At 44.6% G+C, this 25400-nt stretch overlaps 1 protein-coding gene across 3 annotated transcripts in view; it reads left to right on the plus strand.

The window, feature by feature from the left end:
• Positions 1 to 24675, plus strand: part of LOC142069338 (uncharacterized) — a 122250-nt gene extending 97575 nt beyond the window's left edge. For all 3 annotated transcript variants that reach the window (XR_012665128.1, XR_012665129.1, XR_012665127.1), the window contains 3 exons: positions 18043 to 19816; positions 20466 to 21005; positions 24230 to 24675. The gene's annotated coding sequence lies outside the window, so the exon portion shown is untranslated. The remainder of the gene's footprint in view (positions 1 to 18042; positions 19817 to 20465; positions 21006 to 24229) is intronic.
• The last annotated feature ends 725 nt before the right edge of the window (positions 24676 to 25400 follow it).

A 25400-nucleotide genomic window follows, 5' to 3' on the forward strand; every position in this document is an offset into this window, starting at 1 on the left:
AGGACCCTGCACTTATCCTTATTGAACCTCATCAGATTTCTTTTGGCCCAATCCTCCAATTTGTCTAGGTCCTTCTGTATCCTATCCCTCCCCTCCAGCGTATCTACCACTCCTCCCAGTTTAGTATCATCCGCAAATTTGCTGAGAGTGCAATCCACACCATCCTCCAGATCATTTATGAAGATATTGAACAAAACCGGCCCCAGGACTGACCCTTGGGGCACTCCACTTGATACCGGCTGCCAACTAGACATGGAGCCATTGATCACTACCCATTGAGCCCGACAATCTGGCCAACTTTCTATCCACCTTATAGTCCATTCGTCCAGCTCATACTTGTTTAACTTGCTGGCAAGAATGCTGTAGGAGACCGTGTCAAAAGCTTTGCTAAAGTCAAGGAACAACATGTCCACCACTTTCCCCTCATCCACAGAGCCAGTTATCTCATCATAGAAGGCAATTAGATTAGTCAGGCATGACTTGCCCTTGGTGAATCCATGCTGACTGTTCCTGATCACTTTCCTCTCCTCTAAGTGCTCAGAATTGATTCCTTGAGGACCTGCTCCATGATTTTTCTAGGGACTGAGGTGAGGCTGACTGGCCTGTAGTTCCCCGGATCCTCCTTCTTCCCTTTTTTAAAGATGGGCACTACATTAGCCTTTCTCCAGTCGTCCGGGACTTCCCCCGATTGCCATGAGTTTTCAAAGATAATGGCCAATGGCTCTGCAATCACATCCGCCAACTCCTTTAGCACTCTCGGATGCAGCGCATCCGGTCCCATAGACTTGTGCTCGTCCAGCTTTTCTAAATAGTCCCGAACCACTTCTTTCTCCACAGAGGGCTGGTCACCTCCTCCCCATTGCTGTGCTGCCCAGTGCAGTAGTCTGGGAGCTGACCTTGTTCGTGAAGAGAGAGGCAAAAAAAGCATTGAGTACATTAGCTTTTTCCACATCCCCTGTCACTAGGTTGCCTCCCTCATTCAGTAAGGGGTCCACACTTTCCTTGACTTTCTTCTTGTTGCTAACATACCTGAAGAAACCCTTCTTGTTCCTCTTAACATCTCTTACTAGCTGCAACTCCAGGTGTGATTTGGCCTTCCTGATTTCACTCCTGCATGCCCAAGCAATATTTTTATACTCTTCCCTGGTCATTTGTCCAATCTTCCACTTCTTGTAAGTTTCTTTTTTGTGTTTAATATCAGCAAGGATTTCACTGTTAAGCCAAGCTGGTCGCCTGCCAAATCTACTATTCTTTCTACACAACGGGATGGTTTTCCCTGTAACCTCAATAAGGATTCTTTAAAATACAGCCAGCTCTCCTGGACTCCTTTCCCCCTCATGTTATTCTCCCAGGGGATCCTGCCCTTCAGTTCCCTGAGGGAGTCAAAGTCTGCTTTTCTGAAGTCCAGGGTCTGTATTCTGCTGCTCTCCTTTCTTCCCTGTGTCAGGATCCTGAACTTGACCATCTCATGGTCACTGCCTCCCAGGTTCCCATCCATTTTAGCTTCCCCTACTAATTCTTCCCGGTTTGTGAGCAGCAGGTCAAGAAGAGCTCTGCCCCTAGTTGGTTCCTCCAGCACTTGCACCAGGAAATTGTCCCCTACACTTTCCAAAAACTTCCTGGATTGTCTGTAGAGCTGTAGAGGAAACAGGCCAACACTAGAACCCAGGAGGTGGCCTCCAGCTGCTGAGGCTGGACCCAGAGTGCAGGGGAAAAGCTGCTCTGTCCTGCTGCTGGGCCCGAAACATGCTGGGGAGCAGGGCTGGGGCACGGAGCTCCTGGGCATAGACCCCGTCAGCCCAGTGGTTAATCTGCCACTGCTTCCTGGGATTGCTGATACCAAACATGTTTGTGCAGGCAGTGTTGTTCTAGTAACAGCTCATGGTCACAGCCTTCCCTGGTTTCTGGATTGCTGCTCTTGGCCACTACGAGATGAGGACTCCAAACCCAGCACCTGTGTGAGCGAGGGGGAAAGGAGCAGAGATACATTAGCCCGGCACCAAAGGGTCCTCTGCCCAACACCACCCCTGTCTGTGCTCAGCCATGCCACAGTACGCCCATTGCAGGTTGGGAGTTCTGGGTTATTCCCAGGCACCAGAAGGAGAATAATTTTCAACATTTCTACCAATAAATGTTACAGGATTGGTTCTTATAGCATTTGGATTTTGCTAAGACAGGGGTTATCAAACTTCATTGTACCATGGACCCCCTTTTGATAACAAAAATTACTACAAGACTGCAGGAGGGGGGACCGAAGCCTGATCCCCGCCACCCCTGGGGGCCAAATTCGAACCCCAAGGGCTTCAGCCCAGGGGAGAGGGGGCTGTAACCTGAGCCCTGCCGCCCAGGGCTGAAGCCCTTGGGCTTTGGCCCCAAGCAGTGGTGCTCAGTCCTTGGCTTTGGCCCTGGGACCCAGCAAGTCCAACACCAACCCTGGTGACCCCATTAAAATGAGGTTGCAACCCACTTTGGGGTCCCAACCCACAGTTTGAGAACCACTGTGCTAAGGCAACAGGAAGTGAGAGGAGTGCAGTACCCCTCCCATTGCTGCCAGTTGTCTTTGAAAAGAGTGTCAGGGAAGAAGGAAATGACACTTTGTCTCAGATATTTACCTCTATATTACAGTCTTCCCAATGAGCCTTTAAAACTAAGACCTGAACATTAATGGTAGTTAAAGATCCCAGAGCCTTCTATCTACTGCGGTGTTTACCTCCAACAGACCTGGACTGAGAATTCCAACAAGGTTAAAGGTTTTTGTGTGTTCTCAAAATCACCCCTGCTATAAAGTATTCAATTTGATTTCCCATCCTATGCTAATGTCATGTACTGCACTGGCCAGAATGGCAGGCCGGTTCCTGTCCGGAAGTGGGGGAATGTTCCCTGTATTCAGAGTTTGCAGATTGTTGTGAAATCGTTTGGGGTAGGAATTTATATAGGTATGGAAATGGTCGATCTAATCTAATCTGTCTAATCTATCTATCTATCTACCTATCCATCTCTGTGAATGAGCTCATCAAATGCAGACAAAACAGTATTTATGAATATTCATTCATCCAATATTTTGAATGGCTCTTCAGTTTAACCATTTTTCTGCAACTTATTTGCTATAAATGAACATTCAAGCGGAAGAGCTTTAGTCTGGTTGGGGGGTTGCTATGATGAATACATGTTGTTAAATAAATAGCCGCATGCTTAGGTGTATGGAAGCAGGAGTTTTTGTGTGTGAATGGTACTATTTACTTTTTTTTCTCACTCTTATTATTCTTCATCCTTATTCTTTATTGTTCTTTTTAAAAATGTTCAGTCATTCAATTGATGATCAGCTATATGCCAGGAATATAAATACAGGAGGAGGGCTGCAGGATTGTGCATTAATATATCTATTGAATTATACCTATGTGTCTGACAATTTGTTTGGGTGTTGTACGAGAGAGCGAGAGAGAGAGAGAGAGAGAGAGAGAGAGAGAGAGAGAGAGACTTTTCCAGAGAGGTGGAGGAGAAATCTGTTGAGATCTCATCAAATCTCAACTGAAGCAAACAAATGCATGTGTCCTCTGGTTAAAGATTAGGGAGCTGTCATATCTCGTACCTTTTGCTGACACCAAGATACACCAGTAAAAGAAAAGCTTCTGTTACTGTGACAACTAGAAATGGAAAACAATGAAGCACTGTTATTTCCAGAACTTTAGAAAATACCCCAATGGCTATAACATGAGCCACTTGGAGTCTATCCAGGAAAACTCAGCTGTTTTTTCCAGCCCATCCTGTGCATTGTAAGACACGAACTAAAGTCGTAGAAATTAGAGTTGGGGAAAATTCATATCTTGCTCATCCCACCCCAAGACAGAACAGGATTTTTTGCAACAGTATATTTTCTTGGACTTTATCTACTCCTACTTTTAAATTATGTGGCTTCCACCATTTTCCTGGAGTACATTATTCCACAGCCCTGTAAGACCTCAATCTGAGAAAATGTTTCCTGATTAGACTAAATTTTTCCCTTCTCTCCAATTTAATCTCATTCCCTCCAGATTATGTCCCCTGTGTGCCATCCAAAATAATTCCTCTCCCCCCTTGGTGTTCAGACCTTACAAACATTTGTAGCTGGTTTCCATATTCACCTTTGAGATCCTAAATTTTGGAACATTTGAGTCTAACCACCTAACACCAGTGGTTCTCAAACTTTTGTACTGGTGACCCTTTTCACTTAGCAAGCCTCTGAGTGCGACCCCTCTAATAAATTAAAAATACTTTTAAATATATTTGACACCATTATAAAAGCTGGAGACAAAGCGGGGTTTGTGGGTGCCAGGTGACAGCTCACGACACCCCAGGTAATAACCTCACAACCCCTTGAGGGGTCTCGACCCCCAGTTTGAAAACCCCTGCCTAAAACAAATTGAATCATAGAATATCAAGGTTGGAAGGGATCTCAGGAGGTCATCTAGTCCAACCCCCTGCTCAAAGCAGGACCAACACCAACTAAATCATCCCAGCCAGAGCTTTCTCAAGCCTGACCTTAAAAACCTCAAAGGAAGGAGATTCCACCACCTTCCTAGGTAATGCATTCAAGTGTTTCAAATGGAAATGGGCAGTTAGAGAACACATCCGATTTTCTGCTCAGGGATACATCTTGCACAGCCCCACAAGCAGCCGCCCACATGGCCCTTGTTAGTGACGTCACCTGTTGAAACCTAAATTCTCCATCCGTCCTAGTTTCTTCTAGCAGCTGCCTGGTGCTGAACCCATGATTTACTTCCTGCAAATTACTGCCTGGTGAAATCACAAACTGAGTAGACGGTAGAAAAGAAGCAAACCAATCAGAAAAGCCAGAGTTGGGAAAGGCCCTTGCAGACTATAGAGCAATGCTTTGTCTGGCCCAGTGTTCGATGTCTCAAGTAATGGGGCTTCCACTACAACCCTTGAAGAGACAGTTGCACACTCCAATAGACCACTATGGTTAGCTCTAGAGCCAAGATGTGGATATAATAAGAATAGACCCAAAACTATTATGTCTCAAAAAGTTTTTGTTAACTCTTGTTCTCACTGGAGTTTTCCCCTGCTTCTGCGGTGGCCTCAGCACCAGTGTGTCCTGGCTAGGAGCTGGAGCACCGCAATTGCCGTGATAGAAAGTCTGATCTTATTAGATTCACGAGCTGACGGGAACCAGGAAGGACTATCCCATTCCCATTCTCGAAGCCATAGAGGATATGGGATGCCAGTTGCAGACTAACCCACCAGACTGTACCATGTAGAGAATGTGCTATATGCCTATTCCCTCTCATGGTATCCTTTCTACCAGCTCTACAAGATAGTCAGGGATGTGGAGGAGTTTGGGCCAAGTGCTCCTGCCCATTCCCAGCCATGGGAGGAGAAGGAGGCCAAGGAGGACAGTCCCCCTATCTGTGCCTCTGTTTCTCCCCCAACCCTTTGTCTGTCTTCTCTGTTTAGATGTTGAACTTTCAGACAGGGACCAGACTCTTATTATGGAGTTGTAGAGGGCTTGGCACAGTGAGGCCTTGATCTTGGTTGAGGCCTATATGTGCTTCTGTAATAAAAAATAAAAATATATTATTCTAGTGCCAAGATCAAACTTAAGTGTCAGTGTGAACAATTCTGCTTCTGTGACAGGGAACTTTGCTAGGAAGTGTTATGAGCACCTTGCCCATAGTTAACATAAACTAGGATTCATACAGTCACTTGATCGTTACAATAGTAAAAACAGTTGCATGCACATATGCAAAGACACACACACATACATTCTCAAAGAGGGACAGAGAGAGAGAAGGCCATTCTAACTAATACTTGACCCCCAGTGGTCGTCCCTGGTATCGCACAGTGCAATATTTGTATGCAACTGGAGGCATGCTGACCTGTTTTTCCCAGGCAGGAAAGTCTAATGCCATGTCTCAGTTTCTTTTAGGCCTTTTCCTCACGACATAGTTTATTATTTCAAGCACAAAGCGAACCACAACACAGATTTTCACAAGAGGCCTTTCGCTTTAAATGCCAGTGTCTGTTCCATTCAGCAGCAAAAAAGTCTGTTTCCCATGGAAATGAACAATTCCTCTGTGGTTTTGATTCTTTGAAGTCAGGTATGCTTTTAGCCTCTCAGCAGCTACACTTCAATAAAAGACCCGCAGCTGGCCAGGGCCAGCTGACTCAGGCTTGCGGGTCTCAGCCTGCAGGGCTAAAAAATCATTGTGTAGACATTTGGACTCAGGCTGGACTCAGGCAGGAGGCTCTGAGATCCAGTGAGGAGGGAAGTTTGTACATATCTCTAGGGAAGTTGTGCTCTGCTAGTGCACTTGGATGGACTCTGTTTTTTGTAGGGCTTGGGCAGGATTTCTAGGTTCTTACCAGGCACCAGAAGTAGCAGGAATCTCAATATTTTTACCAGCGAATTTTATTCTTCTCTTTTTACCTCTTGGTTCTTATGAAGGTGACAGGAAGTGATGAGGAAGTTAGAGCCCCTCCCCCTGCTATGACTTCACCTTTAAAGACCTAAGGAGGGGGAAAACCTTCATGATGAATGATGTATAATATTCTTCCAGATGAAATATAAAACTGATCTCCTCCGCACTCATAGTCACAAAAAATTCTTCAGCACTTTTTACAAGAGATGCAGAGGTGTTAACCCCCAGCTCCTGGGTAAATCCCAACTCATGTAATTTCATTTTTCTTGCTTCCCATGTTAGTAGAAGTTATTCTTCACTACCTTTCTTGGAAGACTGAACCATATGCTGACTGTATTGCAGTCTCAGTGGCGCATCAGCAGTGCCATGGAAATGTTTCCAGTTTTCTCAGAATCTGTGGAACACATTGGATAGCCAGGGATACTTTAAAAAAATACAGTCAAAACATAAATGGAAATACACAGTTGTTTAATAAATTAGTTTTAAATTTGTTAGTAGTTTTTTATATATTGATTCATTGTCATTCAGGCTTCTCTTTGAGTACATTTGAACAAATTTTCCTACTGAGATATCTTTCTTTGCTTTCCTTGAGATCTTCCTGCCTAGATATTTCACTTCCTTCTGTTTCCTCATCCCCTCCCTGTAGAAATTGTCTACCTTCACTTCCCTACCTGCAATTGTGTAACTGCATTTTGGAGATTGCTAGATGAACAATCTACAGTCAGCTGTGAAGTTCTCGAGACCGGGAGGCACTGTGGGGATTTCAGTGTTTATTGGCATCTGTCTAGCATTGCCTGATATGGATCCTGTAGTTCAGTGATGCTCAGACTTCAGGCAAACAGTGAAGAGAACATTATAGGGAGCTCTTTGGAAATAAAGCAGAGCAAGGGAACTATTGGAAGGAGCTGCATGTATCAGGAGAACAATTACTCATCATTTGAGTGCTGGTAGCTAAATAGGGGTGTTTGTGCAAATTCTGCTGCAGGCATCAACATTAGCAGGTGTTACTGACACCCAGTCTGTGTCTCTAAAATTAACTCGGGTTCAGAGAGACTCATCTGTGTTAGGAAATAAAAGCCAGTTTCATGCTCCCAGAAAGGGAGAGAGGCAGAGAGTGAAAATGGGTGAAAGGAGCCCAGTGAAGTCAATGCACGATAGAAGTGAGGAGGGAGCTGTACAAACACAAGGTCAGTGAGGTGATTAGATCTGTCCGTGGAGAAGTTTAAAATCAAGCAGGGAATTTTGGAACTGGATCCTGAAATGCACATAGACCAGGTGAGATGGGTTCCATCTCCATGGCCCCACACTCTGCCCCTTTTCCCACTGCAGTTCCCAGGAGAACCCTGCGGTTCGGAAAATCTGTCTTTCCAGTAGAGTGTATTAGCAATAAATGTCTTAATAGTATGGTGTACTTGACCGTACCCGCTTACTTACACCACTGGTCTGAAGCAAGCACACACTGACACACAACACAGAGCACACAGAGGAGCCTCAGGCCCAGTTTCCTAAAGTTGTGTAAAAAGCTGCAAGGCAGGTTTCCCTATCTTGAACAACCTCATCCTGGGCCAGTGAACAGGAGGGGGGCTACATATGCAAGTTCCAGTTCTGCTTGGCTTAGGGCAATTCTTTTCCCCTAAACTTTCTGACTTCCAAGATGTAGCTGTCCTTGAGATCCATCCCATCTTCCATTCATTGTAGGCTTTATGCTTTCTCTTAACAACCTGTTTGAAATAGTTGTTCATCCAGTTTGGTTTGCAACCCTTCCCTATGATTTTTTCCCCTTGCTTGGGATGCTGGCTTCAGAGAACTTCCGCCACTTTGATTTAAAGTAATTCCAAGCATCCTGCAAATTTATATCCAGAGTTCTTCAGTTCAGTACACTTCCCTAACTGCTTCCCTTAATCCATCCTTTTAGTTTAAATTGTATTAACAACAATTAAATTGTATTGTGGATAAATTGGAGAGAGTCCAGCGAAGGGCAACAAAAATGATTAGGGGTCTAGAACACATGACTTATGAGGAGAGGCTGAGGGAGCTGGGATTGTTTAGCCTGCAGAAGAGAAGAATGAGGGGGGATTTGATAGCTGCTTTCAACTACCTGAAAGGGGGTTCCAAAGAGGATGGCTCTAGACTGTTCTCAATGGTAGCAGATGACAGAGCGAGGAGTAATGGTCTCAAGTTGCAGTGGGGGAGGTTTAGATTGGATATTAGGAAAAACTTTTTCACTAAGAGGGTGGTGAAACACTGGAATACGTTACCTAGGGAGGTGGTAGAATCTCCTTCCTTAGAGGTTTTTAAGGTCAGGCTTGACAAAGCCCTGGCTGGGATGATTTAGTTGGGGATTGGTCCTGCTTTGAGCAGGGGGTTGGACTAGATGACCTTCTGGGGTCCCTTCCAACCCTGATATTCTATGATTCTATGATTCTAACTCATAATCACTCAAACCAAGTGTGACATTCCCCAGGACACAAGCTGCACTGTTGAATTACTGTGTCCCCTTAACTCTCCAGCCCAGGGTGCTTTTTATACTGCTTTGCTGGTGAACATCAAACCCCTCCAGGCTCTGCTCACACACAGCCACTAGCCTGCAAAGTCATACCCAGCTAAATACATGAATACTCTCCCAGCCACTCATGGACTACATATAGGGCAACACCCACAAATTCCCTAGCCCCAGCCTTGCACCCAGAAACGTGTGCTTTGTACTGTCCAGTGGCCTACTGGACTATACAAGCTCATAGTTTGTCATTCCATCAAAGGGTAATGATTATGCACCAGCCCTTGCTAACCGGAGTAGAGATTCCCCAGCTCATCAATTAAAACACACTGGTTTAGACAAAACAATAAAACAACTTTATTTACTAGAGAAAAATAGATTTTAAGTGATTTACAAGTGGTAAGGCATAAAGGTCAGAATTGGTTACAAAAGAAAAAAAAGAGATAAAATTGCACTCTAATTCCTAAGCTTTACCAAGTTAAATAAGATTTGAAAGCAAAAAGGTATCTCTCACTCAAAAACTTTCAGCAGTCCATGCTCCCTTGAAAGCCTTCCAGTTAGGTCCACTCCCCCCAGTTCAATGATGTTTTTTTGTCTTTCAAACAATCTTGCTGCCATGAGTGGAGATGTGGGAGGAGAAGTAATCTGTGTGTTGTGTGTTGTTCATTCTTATACCCCAGCCCCTTGTGCTGTAAAAATTCTTGCTGGATCATGGGGTCAGGCAGTTCCATGGTGTACGTGAGCTGCCAACTGTCCTTCAGGTGAATTGTAAATTTCTTCCTTACAACTCCCCTGCTGGTAAATCTGCCACTACTACAGCAGCAGCTGGTGCCCCAGACCCTTTTAAATCACTGCCGGAGCCCTAAGCGGCAGGGGCCAGAAAGTATAGATGGGCTGGCTGGTGGAGGCTGACCCCCAAGCCCCGCCCCTTCCTCCTGAGGTCCTGCCCCTTCTGGGGGCCAGAGCCGGCCCCCGTACCGGTAAGAATTTAATATTACTTTCACCCCTGGCCCCAGCTAGGAGGGCTCGGAATAGCCTGCTATGGCAGGAGGACGACCCTCACACCAAGGCAGTTTGGAGAGGTCTGAGGTCCAGCCAGGCTGGGAGTGGTGATTGATCTGGGACTCAGCTCTGGGGAGGAGGGCTGGGAACTCCCTACCAAAGCAAAGAGAGATACTGAACAAGGGTTGGGGCCTGCAGGGCCAATGTGTACCTAGAGGACTGAGTAAATAGAACCAGAATGGGAAGGTTTTAAATTACCTGAGGGCTAAGGGTGTAGATTTTGTTTAAGAAGCCCCTAAGCAGGGGAACCAGAGCCATGTGCCCAATTCAGTCCTTGTTCTCCCTGCTCAGATGATCATTTAGGCCTGTCACTCTGAAGTCACCCCTGTATTTATGTCACACTGGCACATCGCCTCACATCTGATCTGTCTCTCTGCTAAGAATCCATATCACTGCTCTCAAGAGCAGGGGGAGGAACATGCAGAGGCCCTTTTGGCATAGCTGCTGCATTTGTGGGTGTAGGAGCCTGGAGACAAACCACAAACTGATCCCGTCTATTTTAGGAGGAATCAGCCCTACAGAGCAGAGCGGTGTAAAACCCAATGCAAGGGAGTGTCCCTGCACAATGAGGCAGAGATGGGGATGCACATACTTTGGTACATGGCCATTTGTCTCAGGGTAGTAAGTAAATCATTGGCTGAGACGTGAATCCCCATCCCTGTGTTTACAGTACATGGTTCTGGATGTTTTTCACAGAGCCATGTGTTTCACTGTTTCTCTATCATGTGTTTTATCTCTTTTTCTTCACAGGATGCTGAGGTGCTGAAGTAAGAATTGTGAACTCCTTGAGCACTATAATACCATTAACATGGAGTCACGCTTGGGCACTCCAGTTTATCTTGACACCCAGGCAAGCCTGCCTTTGTGATAGATGGTCCCTTACACCAAAAATCACAACAATATTCAGGTTACTCCGAGTCCCAAAAGACCAGTCACTTAAACCAGACCAATTGCACTTTAGATTTTATACTGAAGACAACACTTGTAGCCAATCTTATATTCACTAACCAAAGATTTATTAACTAAGAAATGAAAGTTATTTACAAGATTAAAGCAGGTAAACATACATGCACAAATGAGTTACAGTCTTAGGTTCCAAAAGGTAATAGAAGCTGCTGTATTATGCAAACATTCTGTGTCCTTTAGCACTAACTCAAGCTAAGCAGCTTGGAGATCCCTTTGTTATGCTTAGAAATATTGCCCTCTCCAAATTCCAGGAAGCACAGTGAAAACAATTCCTTCTCTAAATGGATTTTTATTCCCTTCCCACATCATTCAAGCTGTGATGGGATGAGTGCTTGTGCACGCCCCCTCTTCATGAGCAAGAGGGAAGCAGTCAACAAAGTCTTTTGTTCACTGATGTTCCACAAAGGTTTGTCAGGTCCTGTAGGCCTTCTTTTGTTGGAGAGGAGTTTCACCTCTTGTGGTAAACTAATATTTCACACTTGGTAATGCTTCTTTCCTGAGTGTATGGGTGTGGCAAACTGCCGGCACTACTATGATGGGTCTCCTGCTTTCTCTTCTTGGGTGGGGGTTCAGAGCACAGTTTCTTGCCCCTGAACTGGGGTATTAACCTGCCCCACTAGTGTCCTAGAGGAGGGGAGTGGAGAGGGAGGGATCCGGTTCCGCCCTCTACTCCGGGTCCCAGCCCAGGGGCCCTAGAGTAAACCACTAGAACTGGTGGTTCCTTCCCTGGGCTACTTCCCTCTCCTGGTCTTCAGCTTGTGGGGCTTCCTGCCCTACCTCTGCACAAACCAGGTGCCCCTTTACCTAGGGTCTTAGTCTTCTTAGCCCACCACACCACTTCTCCAAACTGTCCTCTGCTTCCCTCCAAACTGCTCTCTACTCCAACACAAATCCACTCTGCTTCAACTCCTCCAAACTGCTCTCCGCTCCGACACCAATCCACTCTGCCTCAACTCCTCCTTTTGTCTGACTGAAGCAGGGGTTTTTTATCATGTGACTGGCTTCAGGTGCTTTAATTGGCTTCAGGTGCTTGAATTAATTTATAGCAAACTTTCTTCCCTCTACAGGGAATAAGGCTCCCTTCTAACACTCTCCTGCTTGTCGGGCACTCTCAGGAGAGGAATAATCGGTGACACTGGGCGTGGCACTAGGTAACTCGAGGGGGTGGAAGACCATGAGTGTCGAGGAAGCCCCCCCCGCTCTGGGCCCAGGCTAGCCTGAACACTTCTCCCTCCTGAAGGGTGCTGTGTTATACCTTGTGTTTGCTTTTGTTTTGTTGCATAGTTTTTCTTTATCCTTTCTGGTGATTCTTTGTAAGTGTTACACAAATAAAATTCTTTTTTGCTTCAAAAAAAAAAAAAAACCACTCTCCTGCTGCCCTCTGGCCATGCTGTATCGCAAGGGGCTTAGAGTTTTAGAAACAATTTTATACTTAGAGAGCACGTAAATATTATCTTACAACATGGGATACAGATCTTATCATCTGGAGTACTGTGTCCAGTTTTGGGCCCCACACTACAAGAAGGATGTGGATAAATTGGAGAGAGTTCAGCGAAGGGCAACAAAAATGATTAGGGGTCTGGAACACATGAGTTATGAGGAGAGGCTGAGGGAGCTGGGATTGTTTAGTCTGCAGAAGAGAAGAATGAGGGGGGATTTGATAGCTGCTTTCAACTACCTGAGACGTGGTTCCAGAGAGGATGGTTCTAGACTATTCTCAGTGGTAGAAGAGGACAGGTCAAGGAGTAATGGTCTCAAGTTGCAGTGGGGGAGGTTTAGGTTGGATATTAGGAAAAACTTTCACTAGGAGGGTGGTGAAACACTGGAATGCGTTACCTAGGGAGGTGGTAGAATCTCCTTCCTTAGAAGTTTTTAAGGTCAGGCTTGACAAAGCCGTGGCTGGGATGATTTAATTGGGGATTGGTCCTGCTGTGAGCAGGGGGTTGGATTAGATGACCTCCTGAGGTCCCTTTCAACCCTGATATTCTATGATTCTATGATTCTATAAGTAAGATTAATACATGCAGCATCATACAAGCCCCATTTCAAAAAGTCTAAACACTAAACACATCCTTATAAATCTAATACCTATTTTAGCAATGCTAATGCACAGGTGAGTCAGATTGGTTTCCAGCTATGCATTTGTAAGTGTTCACTGAGGCCTATGGGTGTTGGCTTGAGCTGGAACCTGGTCTGCCAACATCACAGTGAAGACCTCATAGAAGGACTGGTTGTAGGGGACAACCTTTGCGTGACATCATGTACCCCATGTCATGGATGGTTATAAACTGTTCAGGAAGGACAGGCAGGGCAGAAAAGGTGGGGGAGTAGCACTGTATGTAAGGGAGCAGAATGACTGCTCAGAGCTCCGGTACGAAACTGCAGAAAAACCTGAGTGTCTCTGGATTAAGTTTAGAAGTGTGTGCAACAAGAGTGATGTAGTGGTGGGAGTCTGCTATAGACCACCGGACCAGGGGGATGAGGTAGATGAGGCTTTCTTCCGGCAGCTCACGGAAGCTACTGGATCGCATGCCCTGATTCTCATGGGTGACTTTAATTTTCCTGATATCTGCTGGGAGAGCAATACAGCGGTGCATAGACAATCCAGGAAGTTTTTGGAAAGCGTAGGGGACAATTTCCTGGCGCAAGTGCTAGAGGAGCCAACTAGGGGGGGCGCTTTTCTTGACCTGCTGCTCACAAACCGGGTAGAATTAGTGGGGGAAGCAAAAGTGGATGGGAATCTGGGAGGCAGTGACCATGAGTTGGTTGAGTTCAGGATCCTGACACAGGGAAGAAAGGTAAGCAGCAGGATACGGACCCTGGACTTCAGGAAAGCAGACTTCGACTCCCTCAGGGAACGGATGGCCAGGATCCCCTGGGGGACTAACTTGAAGGGGAAAGGAGTCCAGGAGAGCTGGCTGTATTTCAAGGAATCCCTGTTGAGGTTACAGGGACAAACCATCCCGATGAGTCGAAAGAATAGTAAATATGGCAGGCGACCAGCTTGGCTTAATGGTGAAATCTTAGCGGATCTTAAACATAAAAAAGAAGCTTACAAGAAGTGGAAGGTTGGACATATGACCAGGGAAGAGTATAAAAATATTGCTCGGGCATGTAGGAATGTTATCAGGAGGGCCAAATCGCACCTGGAGCTGCAGCTAGCCAGAGATGTCAAGAGTAACAAGAAGGGTTTCTTCAGGTATGTTGGCAACAAGAAGAAAGCCAAGGAATGTGTGGGCCCCTTACTGAATGAGGGAGGCAACCTAGTGACAGAGGATGTGGAAAAAGCTAATGTACTCAATGCTTTTTTTGCCTCTGTTTTCACTAACAAGGTCAGCTCCCAGACTGCTACGCTGGGCATCACAAAATGGGGAAGAGATGGACAGCCCTCTGTGGAGATAGAGGTGGTTAGGGACTATTTAGAAAAGCTGGACGTGCACAAGTCCATGGGGCCGGACGAGTTGCATCCGAGAGTGCTGAAGGAACTGGCGGCTGTGATTGCAGAGCCATTGGCCATTATCTTTGAAAACTCGTGGCGAACCGGGGAAGTCCCAGATGACTGGAAAAAGGCTAATGTAGTGCCAATCTTTAAAAAAGGGAAGAAGGAGGATCCTGGGAACTACAGGCCAGTCAGCCTCACTTCAGTCCCTGGAAAAATCATGGAGCAGGTCCTCAAAGAATCAATCCTGAAGCACTTGCATGAGAGGAAAGTGATCAGGAACAGCCAGCATGGATTCACCAAGGGAAGGTCATGCCTGACTAATCTAATCGCCTTCTATGATGAGATTACTGGTTCTGTGGATGAAGGGAAAGCAGTGGATGTATTGTTTCTTGACTTTAGCAAAGCTTTTGACACGGTCTCCCACAGTATTCTTGTCAGCAAGTTAAGGAAGTATGGGCTGGATGAATGCACTACAAGGTGGGTAGAAAGCTAGCTAGATTGTCGGGCTCAACGGGTAGTTATCAATGGCTCCATGTCTAGTTGGCAGCCGGTATCAAGTGGAGTGCCCCAAGGGTCGGTCCTGGGGCCGGTTTTGTTCAATATCTTCATAAATGATCTGGAGGATGGTGTGGATTGCACTCTCAGCAAATTTGCGGATGATACTAAACTGGGAGGAGTGGTAGATACGCTGGAGGGGAGGGATAGGATACAGAGGGACCTAGACAAATTGGAGGATTGGGCCAAAAGAAATCTGATGAGGTTCAATAAGGATAAGTGCAGGGTCCTGCACTTAGGACGGAAGAACCCAATGCACAGCTACAGACTAGGGACCGAATGGCTAGGCAGCAGTTCTGCGGAAAAGTACCTAGGGGTGACAGTGGACGAGAAGCTGGATATGAGTCAGCAGTGTGCCCTTGTTGCCAAGAAGGCCAATGGCATTTTGGGATGTATAAGTAGGGGCATAGCGAGCAGATCGAGGGACGTGATCGTTCCCCTCTATTCGACATTGGTGAGGCCTCATCTGGAGTACTGTGTCCAGTTTTGGGCCCCACACTACAAGAAGGATGTGGATAAATTGGAGAGAGTCCAGCGAAGGGCAACAAAAATGATTAGGGGTCTGGAACACATGAGTTATGAGGAGAGGCTGAGGGAGCTGGGATTGTTTAGCCTGCAGAAGAGAAGAATGAGGGGGGATTTGATAGCTGCTTTCAACTACCTGAAAGGGGGTTCCAAAGAGGATGGCTCTAGACTGTTCTCAATGGTATCAGATGACAGAACGAGGAGTAATGGTCTCAAGCTGCAGTGGGGGAGGTTTAGATTGGATATTAGGAAAAACTTTTTCACTAGGAGGGTGGTGAAACACTGGAATGCGTTACCTAGGGAGGTGGTAGAATCTCCTTCCTTAGAGGTTTTTAAGGTCAGGCTTGACAAAGCCCTGGCTGGGATGATTTAACTGGGAATTGGTCCTGCTTCGAGCAGGGGGTTGGACTAGATGACCTTCTGGGGTCCCTTCCAACCCTTATATTCTATGATTCTATGATTCTATGTAAAACCCTGTATACCATATTCACCACTTGTATATGATTATATTATATTTTATACAAAGTATGCCTTGTGAGATATCATTTGAAAACTCAATCCGATGAACATCACTGTACTATTATTATGTGTGTAACAACACTACATATGAAACTGTGAGATTTTACTTGTATTGTTACTAAAATGGTTCCAGGGAACACCCACAGACTAGCTCTTCAGAGACAACAAAAGGACGGAGCACAGATGTTGAGAAACTATTAACTGCTTAATCAGAGATTTACCAGCACGGGAGCTGTAAGCAAGAAATTTACAATTCACCTGAAGGACAGTTGGCAGCTCACGTACACCGTGGAACTGTTTGACCCCATGATCTGGCAAGAATTTTTCCAGCAAAAGGGGCTGGAGTATAAGAACGAACAACACACAACTCACAAAAGGCACTGTGGTAGCACTTTAACGTCATTGACCCTTTTGCCTCCCCTATCGTCGGCCGTGCCGATAAGATCCCTACCAGCAGGGCCGCCGACAGGGAAGGGGCTGCATACAGGACACTACCGACTTCTTACCGGTACGCCATACCGGCCCACTTTCACCCCTGCCTGGGGCAACTCCCCATATTTCAGAGTTTTCCCTGCAGCAGCCTTTCCTCAGTCTCTGCCACAACTTTCCTGAGCACCCCCATTCCCTGCAGTGTCCTTCTGCTCTTTACAGGGAAATCATCCAATCTCCTTGGTTGTGGCTCATTCAGTAGCCAGGGGTGACTAGCTCCAGTCTCTCCAGCCCTTCAGAAGCAAGCGACCCTGTTACATTGCTCTTGGCATTATTTATTTCCTGGAATATAGCAAAGCTGTTCCAATGGTATGTCCCTGTGGTAGTGTTTGGCGGAGCTGCTGATGGCTGTGATGCAAGGCAGGCACATACTGGGGCAAAGATCTTTGGGGGCAGACAGACTGAGAAAGGTTTACAGAACCTTTCACCTCTAGGTCACTAATTTCTACCTGCACCCATGTCAGTTGTCACTTACATCATTACAGCCTGTCAGACTGTGTGAAACCATTTGCTGGCTTTCAGCCCAGTTCCAGATGGGACAGGTGTCCATAAAGTGGAGTCCTTTTCACTAGTTGGCCAAAGACTGAATGTCCCATAGACTGAATTTACTCCTACTGTCACTGCTAATGAACACTTACCAGATTTCATCTCTAAGCACTTTCCAAAGGTAGGTGAGCATCATTTGTTCTGTTTTACAAGGGGAATCAGAGGCACAAGGAAGGTAAGTGACCTGCCCAAGGTCATAGGGCAAGTGAGTGGTAGATGTGTCCATTGGACTACACTGAATCCCTGGCAGATGACACTCTCCCTTGTAGCTGTGGTGCCCTCAGAGCAGCGACTAAGCAGAACATTCATGTGAGGGTATGTGTGTGGGGAAAGGAAGCTTGCACTGCTCCGCCTCTGGCTAACTAAAGGGCTTGGCTTCCATGACTGGTGACTAGGTACCCCTCACTGTTGTTGAGTGCTAAGTGACATCTCTTTCTCCCGTCACACCATTTCTGTGTGTGGCTGGGCCCGAGGTGTGTGGGTTGTGAGGGACATGGGGTAAACAGCACTGGTGGGTTATTGCACAAATGTGAGGCACAAAGTTCTCATTTTGCTTTACTAGCTGTACAGAAATACACTGCAGTGTCTTCAACCATCCCTATGCTGAGGTTGTCAGTGTTGCTGTCTATATCAAGTTGTATCAGGTTTTGAACTGTTCTTCTAGTTCTCCTGCATTCCCACCTATGGAAGTGGCTACAAACTGAAGCTGCCCTTCTGCACTTTTCTCCTGATACCACCGGACAGTATAGTAGGAGCTGTCACTTGGGATTCTTGCTTTGCTCCCATTCTGGGTGGCTATAAACTTCTCCTTCTGCATCACCATCACCCCACTACAAAGACATGCAAAGGAGAGTGGAGGGGACAGGGTGAATGAGGGCCATAGAGGATGGAACAGACTCACCTGGTCTATGTGCATTTCAGGATCCAGTTCCAAAACTCCTTCTTTCATTTTAAAAGCCTCCATGGACTGGTCTAATCACCTCACTGACCTTATGTTTGTACTGCTCTCTCCTCACTTCTATCAGTGGCCTGACCTCTGTCTCTTCACACAACCTTACCACAGTCGGTACATAAGCCCACTTATGATGGTGACAAACTTGAGTACTTCCTCCTCTGCAAGCTGATAAGAAGAAGACTAAAGGAGGACTTTGAGAAGTACCAAAATTAAAGGCTCTTAAAGATGGCTGAAGATCACAGAAGCCTCAAAAAATGAAAAAGGAAATTGATGCTGTACAGGTCAACAATAATGACACTGAAGAACAAGGCTGGAAAAGCAATAATTGACAGAACAGGGATGGAAGCCGTCTACAAAGATTGCTACACAGAACTGTTTGCGTCTCAGATAAATGTGCCAGTACCAACACTTCAACAGACCAATGAGTGTGTACTCCTAGTCCTTGTCAGCAAAGTTTGACATGCATTTTACCAAATGAAGGAAGGAAAAGTCCCAGGAAAAGATGGACTGATAACTGAAATGATAAGAGCTGGATGGCAAGACCTCTGGGAAACCTTTGCTCAGAGGTTTAGCCATTGCTTGGAAATGCAGAAGATACCATCTAGCTGGAAGAAGCCCAACACCATTTTGCTGTACAAGAAGGGCTATCATGAAGATCCAAAGAAGTATTGTCCAATATGCCTGTTCTCACACGTCTACAAGCTGTTCACCAAAATAATAACAAACTGACTCTCACAGAGTGTGGACGAGCAGCAGCCAAGAGAGCAGGCAGGTTTTCAAAGGAATTTCAGCACAATGGACAATGTTTTCACTATAAACTAGCTATTTCCTTTATGCATTGCCTTCGTCGACTATGAAAAAGCATTTGACAGCGTAGAGATCGATGCCATGTTGAAAGCTCTTGCAAAGCAGGGCATTGACACAAACTACATCAAACTACTAAAGGCAGCAAATTCAACCTGCACTACAGACATAACTCTGTTTGATACTCCCCTTTGCATCCCAGTTAAAAAAGGTGTGAAACAAGGAGACACAGTTTTATCAAAACTTTTCACAGCCTGCCTCGAAATGGTAATGAGGCAGATGAATTGTAGGGATGGAAGCAGCATCAAAGAATAGCAATTAAACCATCTCAAATTTGTGGACAATATTGTACTGATTGCCAAAAATACTATCAAATTACAGAAAATGCTGCAAGAACTCAACACAAAAACAGCCAAGTCGGACTGAAAATGAACTGGCTCCAAAACGAAATTTATGCTGTCTGATGCCTTGCCAAAAGCCCAGATAACAGTCAAGGGAGAACAAATGGACGAAGTCAAGCAATACATCTATTTGGGCCAAAAAAATTAACATTTGCCACAATCAGGAAGGTGAACTCTCACAGAGAAAGAAAGCTGGTTGGTGTGCATTCAATTCTATCAAGGATGTCTTCCAAGGAAAAATCAAATGCAACACACGCCAACCTCTTCAACTCAACAGCACTGCTGGCAACGTTGTATGGCAGCAAAACATGGGTGCTGATGAAGCTAGAGGAGCAGCAACTGTCTGTCATGGAGAGGGCGATGGAAAGAAGAATTCTAGGGATTTCAATCCGCAACCAAGTCCCTAATGAAGTGATCAGACAGGAGAGTGGCATGCAGGTTGTCGTTGTTGAAAGCAGGTATAGTAAAATGTGGTGTGCTGGGCATATAGCAAGGCTCACTGACAATCAATGGACTGCCAGCTGTCGCTGAGTGCTACCCACAGGAACTGAAACAACCACTCAGCTGACCTCCAAAGAAATGGGAAGATTTCATCATGAAAAGACATGGGATGGTCGCACATGGAGAAGGAAGGCAAGGGTAAGATGTGTAGTGATCAACGCAATCTAGATGAGGGTGGAGGGACCGATTGATCAAGGTGATAATAATTAAAATTTACAGATAGGCAAAGTGAGAAAAATGCTGCTTGAGAATATATTAGAGTTTGATTTAGGATATTTACACTGTATGTTTTGACATGTGATCTTGACAATTTGTGTTTTAATGAGTAGAAAGCATTAATGTTTGAATCTCAGCATCAACTCTCATTAAAATATTATTGTCTGCCCCCGCCATAATTTTCCACAACTGTAAAAATTTAAATCAGTAAAAATCGTTAAATATGCTTTAAAATAAACATCAATATTATCCATCAAAATTATATTAAAATCAAATTTTTCCAAGACTATATAAATGCCAATTTGAAACTGACCTAAAATTCTTCTGCAAGAGAAGACACTAGGACAAAGAGAATGCAGAATGGGATATACCCTTCCATCTCTACTCTAATAAGGAATTTTAGTGTTCTTGAGAGTTGCTGGATATACAGCCCTTGGAGTTGAATTTTTCCAGTTCACAAAGTCCAGTCCAATTTCAATATGAGTGATTTTTTTTTTACTTTAGATTAAAAAAAAACAATAACAAAGAAAGAATAAATATAATTTCACTCTTCTGATTCGGATCTCTGTAGGAGACCCCAAAGAGTTGATTGGAGAAGCACAGTCTCAAAATGAGGAAAGTTAGAACGCAGGCCAGAAGGAAGAGGAGTGATTCACTTGAGCATTTATAAAGATACTCTAAGGAGTTATCAAGGCAGACTGATCTGAAGGGATATTTGGCTGATTTCAAACCAGTATAAGGTAAGGCTTCAGCCACAAGGAGCAAAACTTATCCAAGTCAAAGAAGTTGAACTTACACCAAGGGTGAGTTTGGTCCAATGTACACAAATAGCTTCCTCCTTCCCAGTTCCCCCAACTCCTTTTCTACTGGAGCAGTTCTTTAGTGCAGGAGACACCCAATACAAAATAAGAGCCTCACTGAAACAGAGCAGTTTTCCATCTCGTCCAGCATCCTGTTCCTGTGCCAATGCCTCTTGTTTCAGTGGGAAGGGAATAAAGCCTCCCAAATGGATCAAACTGGACAATATTATACTTTCCTTTCCCAACTGCCTCAGCACCTACCCTGCCTGATGATGAGCATGGACCTTGCAGCATGAGATTGGATGGCTCAGGTAATTTTTATCATGGCTACTGTCGATACAGAACCTTTTCTTTTTTAATAAAACCTTCTCATCCTTTTCTGTTTGTTTAGATTTAAAAAGTGCTCATAGGGAACCCCTTGCAGAGGTACAAATTTACAACCTTACACAATTAATCCAAAACATAGGATGAGCTCATCTTGGACCAGCCATCCATCTGGACAATGAAGTTGTGCTCCTAACTCGCTTTAGGGGCTTATGAATATTCCTCCGTAAACTCCCCTCCCTCCCAAATACCTTCCCCAGACCAGGTCTCTCAGCGCTGACTAGAAGACTAAGAGTAAAGCAGAACTATCAGTGTCCTATGAAAATTCAGAGTGTGGCCAGGTATACAACCACCTGGGATTATCCTGAGCTAACAACCACCTGTTGTCATCCCATGGTAGTCAGACACTAACTCAGTATAGTTGGCAGCTGCGTGAACACTTTCATCTTTGGTGGCCAGTGTCCTTGCAGAAATGAGCTCTCACCTCAGCCAGGGATTTGGGGGTCTTATTATTACCTATACACCCTACTAAATCCATTTAAGCACATGCTGATTCTCAAGTGATACACTGACCAAGATTTTCAAAAATGGTCACAAAGGTTAACCTTCCAAATCCATACTTAGGTATCTAGATTAGTGACCTGGTTTTCAAAAGTGCAGCAGCTCCCACTGATATCAATGGGACTACTCACATAGTAAGATATTACTCAAAGGGTATTAAGGTGGCAGCACTGGGCCCTAACCCATGTGTTTCAAGAATACATTGCAATAGAAAGTTCCACAGGTTAATTATTTTAAAAATGCCTTTTATCAATTTAAAAGGCATTGCCTTCAGTTTCCCTTCTGTGCTGTGTAGTGGACCTGATTGACCTTCCCTACTCATTCATTAATTTATCACTATCATTATTATATTGGGAGTTCTATATTTTATTGGCATGTTACATTTCTATGGAACATGCCAAAATTAAACAAAAGAAAACAAAAAACAAACAAACCTGAGATGCAGTACTTGGCTAGATTGATGAGTCCAGGGAGATTTATTAGAGTGAAGAATTGTCTCCCAAGTGAAGTTGTGAAAGCCCCATAATTTGGGTCATTTACCATTAGAAGTGGGAAAATCACCACCACCACCACAGGGACAGTATATTAGAATAGAACCTCAGAGTTACGAACACCTAGGGAATGGAGGCTGTTCGTAACTCTGAAATGTTCGTAACTCTGAACAAAATGTTATGGCTCTTTCAAAAGTTTGAACATTGATTTAATACAGCTTTAAACTTTACTATACAGAAGAAAAAATGCTGCTTTTGACCATCTTAATTTAAATGAAACAAACACAAAAACAGTTACCTTATCTTGTCAAATCTTTTTTTTTAAACTTTCCCTTTTTCTAAAATAGCTTACATTTAACGGAGTACTGTATAGTATTTGCTTTTTTATTTGTCTCTGCTGCCTAATTGAGTACTTCTGGTTCCAAATGAGGTGTGTGGTTGACCAGTCAGTTTGTAACTCTGGTGTTCATAAATCTGAGGTTCTACTATATAAAAATAAACCTGCATTGACCAGAAAGAGGACATGGACAAGAGACAACCTAATAAAAGGTCTTCTCCAACTCTGATTTATAGGATCTTAAACCCCACATGGAGAAATTTTAACTACTGGAAAGAAAATGTACATTGTAGAAAGGCAGATGAATCTCAAAAGGTTTCGAGCTTTGATCTGGGTAAATAGTGCACTAACAAAACCTGGAATAAAATCAAAGAAAAATTGTCCAAAGCTCCCATTTTATTTTTAAATTGAAGGCTGACTTTTTAAATCATTTTAAAAATAGCTGTGCAATTGAGGAAAAGTTTATGATTAACTCTGGGTTTTTTTGTTTTTGTTTTTTTACTTTTTTGCTACCTGTGACTGATAAACACCTAAATTTGGGTTTTCAAACTTTCCATTGTGTATTTTCCTTTGGTGAAATCCTTGGGCTTGTGATAAGGCCAGTTCAGGAAGATAAATACCCAGCAATTCCCTCTTCTAGTTTACAGAGTTGTGTTGGAATCCATAGGAAGACCATGTGTCAAGGTTCCTTCCCCACTCTGAACGCTAGGGTACAGATGTGAGAACCTGCATGAAAACCTCCTAAACTTACTTTCACAGCTTAGGTTAAAACTTCCCCAAGGTACAAACTATTTTACCCTTTGCCCTTGAATTTTCGCTGCCACTACCAAACATCTAACACAGGTATTATTATTATTAGGAAACAGTTCGTTTGGAAACGTCTTTCCCCAAAAAATCCTCCCAAAAATTACCCCCTTTTTTCTGGGGAAGGTTTGATAAAAATCCTCCCCAATTTGCATAGGTGACCACAGACCCAAACCCTTGGATCTTAAGAACAATGAAAAAAACATTCAGGTTCTTAAAAGAAGAATAGAAGAAAAAGTAAAAAAGAATCACCTCTGTAAAATCAGGATGGTAAATACCTTACAGGGTAATTAGATTCAAAACATAGAGAATCATAGAATCATAGAATATCAGGGTTGGAAGGGACCTCAGGAGGTCATCTAGTCCAACCCCTTGCTTAAAGCAGGACCAATCCCCAATTAAATCATCCCAGCCAGGGCTTTGTCAAGCCTGACCTTAAAAACTTCTATGGAAGGAGATTCCACCACCTCCCTAGGTAACACATTCCAGTGTTTCACCACCCTCATAGTGAAAAAGTTTTTCCTAATATCCAGCCTAAATATCCCCCACTGCAACTTGAGACCATTACTCCTTGTTCTGTCAATCCCTCTAGGCAAAACCTTAAGTTACAAAATTACACAAAAACAGGAATATCCATTCCTTTCAGCACATCTTATTTTCTCAGCCATTTAAAAGAAATCAGAATCTAACACATATCTAGCTAGATTACTTACTAAGTTCTAAGACTCCATTCCTGTTCTGACCCCGGCAAAAGCATCACACAGACAGACCCTGACCCTTTGTTTCTCCCCCCCTCCAGCTTTGAAAGTATCTTGTCTTCTCATTGGTCATTGTGGTCAGGTGCCAGCGAGGTTATCCTAGCTTCTTAACCCTTTACAGGTGAAAGGGTTTTTCCTCTGGCCAGGAGGGATTTTAAAGGTGTTTACCCTTCCTTTATATTTATGACACCATGAAATACATCCTGGTTGTAGCCTTTCTGGGAGCAGCTGGTAAGTTCATTTTTTATTTTACTTTACAGTGAAGTTTAGATGTGATGAAAAGGGCCAGGTTCTGTAGCGCTGGAGGGTGAAGTCCCGTTTTATCCCCGAAATTGTCAAGGCAACACTAGTGCAATATTCCTTGACCTCCAAACATGCATACATCCTGACCTCCCTGCTGAGACTATCAGCCACGGGCTAATTGTCACAGTGTTTCATTGTGATATGGACACATGGCACTGGAAGCTGGACTGATTGAGTCCCACAGCCTGATTTCAGAGAGCAACCAACAAAGAGCCATCAGCTGTGGAGACCTTTTGGCTACCACCAGCTTGAGCTTGAAGCAAAGTCAGCATCCTACAAGTGAGAGGTTTCATATCCCATTCCCAATCCCCTCATCCAGACTGGCTCCATGATCCCCATGATGGATATTAATTTATTTCTTCCTCTTTCACCCATTTGCCTTCCCCATTGATGACACTGATGATGACAAGATCGTGGGAGGCTACACATGCCCAAAGAACTTTTTGCTCTACCAGGCATCCCTGAACATCGGGTACCATTTCTGTGGAGGTGCCCTCATTAACAGCAGATGGGTTGTCTCAGCCGCTCACTGCTACAAATCGTGAGTAGAAAATATTTGTGCTGTTAAACTACTGCTTCCCCTGCAGCCCTAATGCCCCTGTTGGCTCTGAGAGTGTCACATCTGATTAACTAAGCATGGGTCAGGAGAGACTGTCAAGGAATGCCTCAGTCCTTCAAGAAGTGGAGAGAGGCTCTGGAGAGGCTCAGGAGAGGCTCTGGTTTCTGTGTCAGTACTGACTGCAGTGCTCCAGCAGCCTGGCACAATTGCCCTGCTGCATGAGGTGATGATTCGGTTCTGGGTGACCCTTTTTCTGCATTAGTACTGAATCTTCCCTAGCATGAGGCACCTGTCGTGGTGACCATCGATGGATATGTCTACACTTTGAGCTGGAGGCGTGATTCCCAACTCAAGGAGATGTACATGCTGAAAATAGAGTGAGGCTGTAGCAGTGTGAGTGGTAGGAAGGGTTAGCCACCCCCAAGCACTTACCCACCCGAGCCCATAGGCACATACTTGGGGCTGCTAGTGCCTTCCACAACTTGCACCACCATGGCTTCACTCTTACTTTTAGCATGCTTGCTCAATTAGAGCTAGCACAAGAATGTCTCCCTGAGCTTGGAATCACC

Source organism: Caretta caretta, chromosome 1 (genome assembly GCF_965140235.1).
Source record: "Caretta caretta isolate rCarCar2 chromosome 1, rCarCar1.hap1, whole genome shotgun sequence".
Lineage (NCBI taxonomy): Eukaryota > Metazoa > Chordata > Testudines > Cheloniidae > Caretta > Caretta caretta.